Source organism: Nicotiana attenuata, unplaced genomic scaffold (assembly GCF_001879085.1).
Source record: "Nicotiana attenuata strain UT unplaced genomic scaffold, NIATTr2, whole genome shotgun sequence".
Lineage (NCBI taxonomy): Eukaryota > Viridiplantae > Streptophyta > Magnoliopsida > Solanales > Solanaceae > Nicotiana > Nicotiana attenuata.
Window position 1 is genome coordinate 336,576 of NW_017670534.1, and position 12,375 is coordinate 348,950.

General features: G+C 36.4%; 1 pseudogene; it reads left to right on the plus strand.

The window, feature by feature from the left end:
* The first annotated feature begins 1,902 nt into the window (after positions 1–1,902).
* LOC109240657 lies at positions 1,903–4,684 on the plus strand (annotated as a pseudogene).
* The last annotated feature ends 7,691 nt before the right edge of the window (positions 4,685–12,375 follow it).

Genomic DNA, 12,375 nt, shown 5'->3' on the forward strand with positions numbered 1-12,375 from the left:
GATTGTTAAGAGGAAAATTTAAAAACAACGTCAGATCAAAGGAAATGGAAGAAATCAGACGAAATTTAGCATAGCTGAGATCTAGAATGTTCGAAAGTAAGAGACGATACAGAGAAAGATATTTTTCATTTCTCTTTTGTAAGAATCAATCTGTCCACTAATTACAATCAAGTAACTATTTGTAGTATGGGCTTGTACAAATTACTACAACAAAATAAATAATTGGGCCTTATTGTATGGGCATGTACGTAAGAAAGAAAACAAAACTAAGTTAGGCCTTATTGTATGGGCATGTACGTAAGAAAGAAAACAAAACTAAGTTGGGCCTTCATCTATTCTAACACCAATTGGATGAAGAAACTCTAGCAACAAGTCTTTCACCAGCCCTTAATTTCTGGCCCGGAAGCAGTGTATCTGTTGGATGATCAAAAGACTGCCATACAGAGGGTGTTTGGATTGGCTTATTTTAAGTGCTTATTGGCTTTTAAGCACTTTTTTAATTTGTGTGGTGTTTGACAATGATAAAAAGTGCTTAAAAGCACTTACTTTTAGGCATAAAAAGTACAAAAATAAGCCAAAAGTTGGGTATTACCAACTTATGGCTTTTGGCTTTTAGCTTAAAAGCTACTTTTTATAAGCCAATCCAAACACCCTCACAGTCTGATTATACATGTCATGAAGCACAAGGTTTCCAGTCCCCATCATCTTAATGCCCGATACGAACTTATTCGCTGTGCTTGTCGACCACACAAGAGTTCCATCCACATCTTTTAACACTATATCTCCATCTTGCAGCAATTGCAGCGTTCCATTTTCGCGAATTGGATGGTTTCTGTTTGCAAACCAGACTAGTTCAAGGTCAGACCAGCGACGAATTCCTACATAGTCCTGACGAAGACGTACAATTCCAACGGAGAATACAAAGGAATCATCTTCTCCGTTTGAAGCAAGCATAACCCATGTCATTCTCTATCTCTTTGAGCATCAGAATTCGCATGAAAGGTCCAGAAGATTGATTGAATGAGTAATAAGGGTATGTCAAGGGCTTTGAAACATTGACAACTGAAACATTATTGTTAATCCAGGTTGTAGGGATTTTCGCCGTGTGACAATCAGGAAATTGAGCTGAAGTAAGGTTCTTAAGGAGCACATTGATCAAAAGCTTCAAGACATGTTTGAGAGAGGCTAAAGCCATGATTTTGTTTTAGACAAAAAACTAAAATGTTCTTTGACCAAGAACATATTTCAAGAGAAAAGAGTTCTGACATAGATGAATAGTTCATCTCTAAGTTACATCAATGACTTGAAGTGAATCTATTGATTCTATTCCCATCTGTTTAACTACGTGTCTGGATAGGGTAAAGACGGTGTTGAAGCCGGTGTTCTATTTTCCTTTCCTGTGCGTGGAGTTTACTTGCCAAAGTTTGAGATTATGTAATGGTAAGGATAGTTCTTGTACACTCTCTTTCCCCAAACATGATAAAAAGGCATCCCTTTATGTTCAAGAATACCATTTTTCTTAGGCTCAAAGTACTTTCTCTTCCCTCAAATGATAAAATTGCTCAAAGACTTCAATTTTTCAAAATAAGTCTAAGTTTCTTAATTCCAGAGGACAAGATTCCATGTTACATGTGACATAGGGAACATAGTTCACTTTCATTTATTGCTTTTGAGTTGGATATATGAACTTTAATTTCACCATAAAATTTCAAAGAAACATGAATTGACAGTGCAATCGACATCTAGTTTGTTAGTTGATGTTGTTAAAATTATACTCAGGACGTTTTGGTTAAAAGAACCTTTCGAATAGTAATTTCAAGATCAAGTTTGAACCTAACCTAATAAAGGAAAATGGAGCAAGTCAACCACCAACCAGCTGCATTACATTATTTTCTTTCTACACCTGTACTACCATAAAGAGGAAATTTTTAAAAAAGGACAAAAATTAATAAAACAGTCAACTTTCAAATACTTACAAAAACTGTAAAGGGAGTGATATATACACGGTCAAAATCTCAAAAATCTGAGGATGTTAGAATCTGCAACAGATTGCACATTATAAATAAATATCTACATCAAGTCCTTTACATTAAATATATAAGCTAGTGTTCAAGGCCAAAAACATAAACATGGCTCAACAAGAAATGTCATTTTCTTGGTTCAGTTTGCTTTCACTTTTGCTATTCAAAGTGTTTGTTTCTGGTGTTTTCTCCTTAAATCCAAATGGAAGTGAGTACATTTCAGCTGTTGGGGATCCAGGGATGAGATCAGACTCGTTAAGGGTGGCGATAGAGGCATGGAACCAATGCAATGAAGTTGGAGAAGAAGCGCCCAAAATGGGAAGCCCAAGAGCTGCAGAATGCTTTGATGTTCTTAATTCTCAGAAACCGGGTGAGTTGAACTTATTTTTTCCTTTTTTTTTCTTCCTTGTGTGATTCAATTTTCTTGAAGGGGAGCCTTGGCGTAACTGGTAAGGTTGTTGCCATGTGACCATGACGTCAGGGGTTCGAGCCGTGGAAACAGCCTCTTGCAGAAATGCAGGGTAAGGCATACGTACAGTAGACCCTTGTGGTCCCACCCTTCCCGGACCCCGCGCATAGCGGGAGCTTAGTACACCGGGCTGTCTTGTGATTCCAGTTTCTTGGTTTATGTTTTAAATGTTTAATGTTTTTTTTTCTATAGGGGGGAATTGTTCTGCCTGTACTAGAGTTCCACCCTCATTGGTACACAGAGTTACTGAAGAAGACAACTTGCTTGGGATAGGAAAATCTTTTGATGGACTAGATAAAAGGGCACTTTTTAATCCAGATCTTTATGCAGCAGAGAAAGAACTTTATTTAGGATCAAAATGTCAAGTTGATGAAAAGCCAAATCCATGGCAATTTTGGATGATCATGCTTAAGAGTGGTAATATGGATACTTATGCTGCTAAATGTCCAAAAAACGGTCACAAAGTAGGTCCATTTGGTCCTCCTAGCCAATTTCCATGTTTGGCAAAGGATGTATGAATCAGCCGTTGATTTACCACAATTACACATATTTACAAGGGCCTAATGAGACTACACTTAAAGGAGGTTTTTATGAATCATGGGATTTGGATTCTGGTTTGAGCCAAACAAGTGTAAATGAGAACATGTCTTACTATTCTGTAACATGGCAGAAAGAACTAGGACAAGGAAGCTGGATTTTTCACCATGTTTTGAAAACCTCAACAAAGTATCCTTGGTTGATGCTTTACCTTAGATCAGATGCCACATCTGGTTTTTCTGGTGGATACCATTATGAAACTAGGGGCATGTCAAAAATTGTAAGTAAAAATATAAACCTTTTTTTCGCGATTTTGTACATTTTTATGACTACCCTTTTGAAATGTTAAATTTTTTATGCAGATACCAGAATCACCAAATTTTAAGGTAAGATTCACATTGAATGTGATCAATGGTGGAGGTCCAAATAGCCAATTTTATCTAATGGATATGGGGAGCTGTTGGAAAAACAATGGACAGCCATGTAATGGGGATGTAACTACAGATGTCACAAGATACAGTGAGATGATCTTAAATCCAGCAACACCATCCTGGTGCAAACCAGATAACCCAAACTTGTGTCCTCCATACCACACGTTTCCAAATGGAACAAGAGTTCATCGAAGCGAGACGACTCGTTTTCCCTATGAGGCTTATCATTTGTATTGCGCACCAGGGAATGGAGAGCATGTTGAGCAGCCTAGTGTTCCATGTGATCCTTACAGTAATCCTCAACCTCAGGAAATTTTGCAGATTTTACCACATCCTGTTTGGGGTGAATATGGTTATCCTACTACCAAAGGACAAGGTTGGATTGGAGATCCAAAAACATGGGAGCTTGATGTTGGGAGACTGTCCCAATCCCTATATTTTTACCAGGTTTGAATCAATACTCTCTTTTCTTAGTTTCAAAGTATACAAGTTTAGAGCATTTTTTGCCGGATTTAAGTTATATACAATGACAACGTAATATTTTTTATACTTTAAGTACAGATTACTGATGCAAAATGTTTTAATGCAGGATCCAGGCACTGTACCAGCAAAGAGGAAGTGGAGTTCAATTGACTTGGGAACTGAAATTTATAGAGACGCTAATCAAGTGGCAGAGTGGACTGTCACTGATTTTGACATTCTTGTACCCAATAAGAATTAGAAGTATTAAATGTAAAAAGAACTCATGTTTTACCCTTAAAGGATGAATGGAAAAAGATTCTAATGAATCTTTTTATTTTCTTTGTGTTCTTGGGTATTCTGTTATTTGAATTCTTTTTAAATTTAAAAAATAGTTTTTCCTTTTTTCATTATTTGGCTTAAAAGTGGAAGTGGTTGAACCAACCATGTTACAAACAACTGGTTGGGAGTGTAATTGGAGATAGAATTTGTTTTGGTATTTACCCGACCTAAAAACATTTTAGTTACAAAATGTATACAATCCACCTTAAAAACTCCCAATCCATTATCTGTGCATTCAATCAAGGTATTTAGTTACACCTTTTCTTTTCTTTTTTTCTCTCCTCTCTCCCCTCTTACAACAAACAAGATCAGTGAGCACGACTGAGAAATTTAAACATGCGTAAATTTCACCGAAAGCAATAGTAAAATACAGGAGGGGTAATTGAAATATCTCAGTATTAATAGTCAGATCGTGAATTACCTCTTCGGGTCTTCCTTCAAGATTATTCACCAAATCTATCACAAAAGGGTTTTGTCTAGCCTTTCGCAAGTCCATTGTCTCCTTCCTCGATTTATTTCTCTCCCGCCTCGACAATTTATCTTCTTCCATAGGAGCAGGTACAAGTTTGGGGGGTCGATATACATTGTTGCCATCCTGTAGCTCAAGACAAGAAACATTCAACCGTCTCTTTTACTTTAGGAAATCATATGGGAGAATGAGAGAGTAAAATCATAATTTTAACTTTTTGAACTGCTAATGATCGAGTCAACTCTTTGAACGGGAAGAAGAGAAAGGAACTAAAATGGTCATTTCATGGTCAAGTACCAATCACCCAACAATTTAAATACATTTTTTATACAAATTTTATACAAGTATATCTTTTGTATATTTTATATCTGATTATACATAGTAAAACAAATTTCATACATAATAATTATATATTATACAACTTATCTACAACTACAATATCATACCACTTAACTATAATTTTTATACAAACTTAATACAATATGTCTTTTGTATATTTTGTATCTGATTTATACATAGTAAAAATAAATTTCATACAACTAATTATTATTCTACAACTTATCTACAATTTTCATATTATTTCTACTCAGTTATATACAACTACAATATCATACAACTAAAATATAATTTTTATACAATATTGTTCAACTTTCATACAATATTTAAATAAATAAAAATATAAACAACAGCATACAAATTTTCTACAATTTCTTCTTCTTCTTCTTCGAGTTTCAATCTGAAATTCAGCTAAAATCAAGTCTAATCTTCACCAAAACACCCTCAAAATTGAGATATAAACTCCAAACCATATTCCCAATTGTTTGCAACAATACCCAATCCAAACAAATAATGGTTTTTGAAAATCCAAATTCGAATTCAAAGCTTCAAAGCTTTTTAATAGCTGTCAATGGTGGAATTACTGCTCTCTTTTCCTTTGCTCTACATTACTGGAATTAGGGATTGTGAGATAGAGAGAGACGGAGAGAGAGAGAGAGAGAGAGAGAGAGAGAGAGAGAGAGAGAGAGAGAGAGAGANTGAGCTTCCAGAAAATCTACCCAACTACCTTGGGGACGTTTTCTTTACACCAAAAGTGTGAAGGTGAAATATTAGACTCTTAATCCTCTATGTTGATTTTCCTTAGTTGTAGTGTAAACTGTTGTAAATGAGCAGATGCAATTTTCACTATGCATCTTATTGATGCTTTTGAATAGTCCATTACTTCATCCAAAGAAAAACCTCTATAGCTACTGCAAATATGCAACAAAGGAGCAGATGATTCATGTCCTTCATGTTCCTTTTGCACATACAACACCAATTCACGTTAGACAGCCGTTTCTCTTCAAGTTATGTGTTGTTAGAGTAGCATCCCTTTTTTTCTCTAGTGGAACTGTCTTTTATATATTTTGTATCTGATTTACACATAGTAAAAATAAATTTCATACAACTAATTATATATTATACAACTTATCTACACTTTCATACATTATTTCTACCCACTTATATACAACTACAATAACATACAACTTAAAAACAAATTTTATACAATATGTCTTTTGTATACTTTGTATCTGATTTATACATTGTAAAAACAAATTTCATACAACTAATTATATATTATACAACTTATCTACAATTTTCATACATTATTTCTACCCACTTAAATACGACTACAATAACATACAACTTAAAAATAAATTTTATACAAAATTAATACAATATGTCTTTTGTATATTTTGTATCTGATTTATACATAGTAAAAATAAATTTCATACAACTAATTATATATTATACAACTTATCTACAATTCTCATACATTATTTCTACCCAGTTAAATACAACTTCAATAACATACAACTTAAAAATAAATTTTACACAATATCGTTCAACTTTCATACAATAGTTAAATAAACAAAAAAATATAAATAACATAATACAATTTTTCTATAATTTTACTACAATTTCGTAAATATAATGTATATCATGTCGTCTTCTTCTTCTTCTTCGAGTTTCAATCTGTAATTCGGCCAAAATCAAGTCTAATCTTCACCAAAACACTCAAAATTGAGATATAAACTCCAAACCATATTCCCAATTATTTGCAACAACACCCAATCCAAACACATAATGGATTTTGAAAATTCAAATTCGAATTCAAAGCTTCAAAGCTTTGTAATGGCTGTCAATGGTGGAATTGCTACTCTCTTTTCCTTTGCTTTACATTACTGAAATTAGGGATTGAGACATAGAGAGAGACGTAGAGAGAATCTCAATTCTTTGCAACAACACCCAATTCAAACAAATAATATTTTTCGAAAACCCAAATTCGAATTAAAGGGAAACAAACGAAATAATTTTGCTGAGAAAATACCCAAATCAAATGAAGGAATATCTGCTCCTTTGTCTTTTGTAGGGCTGTTCTTTGAAGATATCTTCTTCTTCATTGAAAATCAATCTAATCAGAGACGTTAATGGAGGTAGGAATTTTGAATAAGAGTAAAAATTTCGTCTGGTTCTTGAAGAAGAGATGAAATAGGCGTTAATGGAGGATTTCTGAAATTTGTGAAGAGAAAATCGTGGGTGAGTGCAAGATACGTGGGTGAGGGGGGTGGGATGTGGAGAGAGAAATGTTTGGGGGGGGGGGGGTAGGGGGGTAGGGGNGAAAATCCAAATTCGAATTCAAAGCTTCAAAGCTTTTTAATAGCTGTCAATGGTGGAATTGCAGCTCTCTTTTCCTTTGCTTTACATTACTAGAATTAGGGATTGAGAGATAGAGAGAGACGTAGAGAGAATTTCCAAATGTTTGAAACAACACCCAATTCAAACAAATAATATTTTTTGAAAACTCAAATTCGAATTCAAAGCTTCAAAGCTTTTTAATGGCTGTCAATGATGGAATTGCTGCTCTCTTTTTCTTTGCTCTACATTACTGGAATTAGGGATTGAGAGATAGAGAGACGTAGAGAGAGAGAGAGAGCGCAGGAGAGAGAGAGAGAGAGAGAGAGACGGAGAGAGAATAATGATGAGAAATAATTGATTCCTAATATAAAGGGATACTCATTTAATTCCTAAAGTATATATAATTGATAAATTTGTATATAGAGATGTAACAAAATTGAAACTTGAGTAGGAAGGGTAATAAAATTTTCAATAGTGTATAGGTACGTAAAAGTTTCTTTATTTTTCCATGGAATATATTCATTCAAGTAGGGGCCCAAAAGATAGTATACCGTAAATGAAAAGATTGAAAAAAAGTGGATTCACACTCATTTTACCAAATTCAATATTAGCCGGTTAGTAAAGAATAGTTTTGCTGGTTGGTTAATTAGTTGCCTTTTCCTTGTTTTAAATTTTCTTACAAAAAAAAAAAGGATCCCTTTGAGTTAAAATAGCACGGGCTAGCCAGTTTTCGGACTGGTCACTCAAAAATAGCCAGCGTTTGCAAAGTCATTGAAAAATAGCCACTATTTTGCTGCAACACGGACCGGTCCAGCATAATATACTGGAGATCGGTGCACATGTGTATGAACTTCCAGCATATTATGTTGGAATTCCAACACGCGGAAAGTTTCAGCATAATATACTGGAGATTGGAGCACCTGTGCATGAACTTCCAGCATATTATACTGGACCAGTATATTATACTGGAACTCCAGTATATTATGCTGGAGTTCCAGTATACTTATGCCGGAACTCCATTATAATATGCTGGAGTTCTAGTATACTTATGCTGGAACTCCATTATAATATACTGGAGTTCCAGTATACTTATGATGGATCTCCAGTATATTATACTGGAGTATTTTTCGAATTTTGAACAGTGTTTTCGTCCAGATTTATCTTTACATGAAAAGTGGCTAAATTTCGATTACTTTTGAAACTGTGGCTATTTTTGAATGACCACTTGTAAATTTGGCTGTTTTTGAATTTCTGCTGTATTGAAAAGTTTAGGACGTCGAACTTCATACATCTTTACACAAATAAGTAGTCATATTCGTTATTTTTTAGCCGATATACATAAATTATATATTGATTATACACAATTATATATATATATATATATATATATATATATATATATATATATATATATATATATATATATATATATATATATATATATNCTCGATGTGAAAGCATCCTCGATGTACCTTTGGAAGCTTTGGATCAGTTACGACGGAGAAAGAAAGCTCGTTAGGACAACAAGCACCCCAAGTGCCGTACCGCATCAACCCCATTTTTGGATCTTTATCCTGAAAAAGGAGCAAGATCTTACCACAAACGCACCTGAAGTGGAAAGCGATAGTTGCTGAAAGATCAGAAAACTCTTGCTTTAGCTTGACCTCTCCGAATCTAAGCAACTCTGATGTGAAGGAAGATGATGATGCTTCAAATGATGGATCCTCCCCACTTACACCGAATAGTGTGAGCCAATCAAGGATCAATCTGTGAGAAAATCCATGCTACTCCCCATCGTCCCCGACAATCATGCAAGCCATGGTGACAAACACTTCATATGTGGAGGAGCAGTTGGCAACTTGATGGAAGTAATCGCTGGCTTGACCAAGTGCATGCAAAATCAGATGCTAGAATCGACAAGCTAACCGATAGGGTGGGAATCTTGATGGGAGAAGAATCTACCCATGCACCTGGCAAACTCCCAGAAGTTCAAGAGATTGATCCTCCCCACGACAAGCTGCATCCACTAAGGAAATTCCAGTCTCTTCGGAAGGGATGATTACAATCAATCAACTAAAGGAGTTTATTGAAGGGACTATAAAAAATAAATATGAAGTTGCTTCCAAGTCCTCCTTTACCTACGCAAAGCCGTACACTTCAAGGATCGATATGTTGAAGATGCCTGCTGGCTATCAACCTCTAAAATTTCAACAGTTTGATGGCAAAGGCAATCCAAAGCAACATGTGGCGCACTTCGTTGAGACATGCAACAATGCTGGGACTTATAGAGATTACCTCGTCAAGCAGTTTGTCCGCTTATTAAAAGGAAATGCTTTTGATTGGTACACAGACCTCGAGGCTGGATCTGTTGATAGCTGGGATCAAATAGAGCAAGAATTCCTCAATCACTTTTATAGCACGAGACGTACTACGAGTATGATAGAACTTACAAATACTCGTCAACGAAAGGGTGAACCAGTTATTGACTTTATCAATCGTTGGAGGAATGCAAGCCTCAACTGTAAAGACTGGCTTAGTGAAGCTTTAGACATAAAGATGTGCATCCAAGGCATGCATTGGGGACTACGCTACATCTTGCAAGGTATCAAGCCTGGCACATTTGAAGAACTTGCGACTCGTGCCCATGACATGGAGTTGAGCATGGCCTCCGCTGGAAATGAAAGGTTGCCTATCTATGAGCCTCGCAATGGGAACAAAAAAAGAGAGAGATTCGCTCATTCAATCCGGATGAATTAATATGGTTTTAAAAGAAATGTAAAGAATGAAGGATTACTAGAGAACGACAAAGATAAGTCAATCAACCTAATGATGATGAAGGTGGACGTTGGTGACTCATCGTGCACCACAGAAGGAAGCCCACGAAAAGAATCAAAGTAGAAACAACCAACAAGGAAAATGATGTAAAAAGACCAAGCGAGATAGAATTCCAGTTAAGCAATTTAAAAGAAAGAAAAAAGTGGAAGGTGTACCACCCTCAAAAGCCACGACATCCGATACCTTGGAGGAAGTTTTAACCAATTGGTTCGCACGGAAAGATTTCCCCAATGAGGGTATTGATGCCCTCTTGTTTCCATTGCTGACGAAAAGGGGAAGAGAAAAGAAGTGATGGACCTACCCGTTGGCACCAATCTTTCAGAAAAGCTCATCGAGTCCACTCCTCAAGAAGTTAATGCTTGTGAGTGAAAAAGTCATGTTCACAAATGACGATCTTCTCAGCTAGGGACACTCTTACATAACCGCATTGTACCTGGTTGGCTATATGTGATGAAAGGGTAAATTCAAATTTTGGTTGATGGAGGATTCTCAAGTGAATATCTTGCCAATTCGCACTGTGAACAGAACTTGGTATTCCCATGAACGAAACTCTCTGAAAGCCATGTGATGATCCAAGATTTCAACCAAGGGGAGAAAAGAGCCATAAGGCGCGATCAGGCTGGGAATTACTATTGAAGAATATGCAATCAAGTGCATGGCTGCAAGTGATCGATGCGTAAGACTTCATAATTGATCTTGCTGGAAGGCCTTGATACACAGAAATAAAGTAGTTCCATCTAGCCTACCATCAATGTTTAAAAGATACTACGACGATGAAGTCGGAGAAGAAGATAGTGTTGCCTGATGATTGAAGCCATTACCGAGGGCAGAGTCACACTTTGCCGATGCAAATTCTACTTAAAGAAGCCGCATTGTGAAGGAGCTAAAAGTCGAGAAGCATGAAAGCAAGAAATGACGAGCCCATAACTAAATGAGCTGAAAGTGACATTGGTAAAGCCAAAGCTGTTACTCAGGAGGTACACGCCAACGCGAATAAATCTCATAGAGGGGATATTGCGTCTTATGGAAAGAAAGTAAGTCCCGCTACTCCAATATGTCCCTAAAAGGAAGAAAGACGAGGGAGAATCATTAAGCTCCAAACTAACACACTAAACGGAGTTAACCCTTCCCGTAAAACAAATTGAGTGTAGTAAAGTTTGTCCTCGAAGCGCTTGTAGGGTTGTTAGCCCAAAACCGTTTGCAGAATGCGGCACTCCCTACAAAGCGAAACAGATGAAGGTTTTGACCCTAATGCTTACAAGCTATTTGCAAAAGCTGGATACAATCCCAATGAGCCGTCAATGCTAGGGAAGCTCCCATTAGAAGCTAAAACGAGCAACCACGTGAAGGTTTGGGATACAAGCAACCGTCACCAGTGCACATCTCAATAAGAAAGGCGAGTAGCAATTATATCACTGTAGAAGACGAATCTGCCGCTTCTAACAGGCCTTCTCTCTTTGATCAACTTGGAAAATCAACTGTGAGAACTTCCGTATTTGATATATTGGGTCCATTAAAAGAAGGAATAAGTTCTAGAAGAAATTATCGAAATACAAGAACACTCGTTTCGCCCAATTTCAGAAGATCTCTAAAGATTTCCTAAGTTTGGTCCTTCTAGAAATGAAGCGACAAAACAAAGTCATGGTTTCGTGTGACGAAGTATGAATGTGAAGCCATACACTGTGGTCTACAACTAAAGAACGTGATGAAGATGAAGAAATGTGGGTTCTTCATATCATGTTACTACACAAAGCGAGCATGGTGTTTTATCTCTAATGAAGATGACGAGAAATCGGACGATGTTTCACCATGTTATCAACATATCCTTCAACGATGGGACTCTTAAGAAGATGAAGATGCGGAAGATGCTCCACCCTGAACTTGAAGAAGAGTGAAGACTACAGTTGATGCCTTAAAAGAAGTTAACCTTGGCACCGATGAGGAACCAAAGACCTACCTACCTAAGTGCTTTATTAGAAGTTGATGAAGAAAGCACTTATATTGAGTTACTCAAGGAGTATAGGGATGTATTTGCTTGAGCTACAAAGAGATGCCTGGCTTGGACCCAAAAGTAGCAGTCCATCACCTTGCCGTTGTCACACCTCCCTTTTTTACCTACACCCAGGGGCACAATAG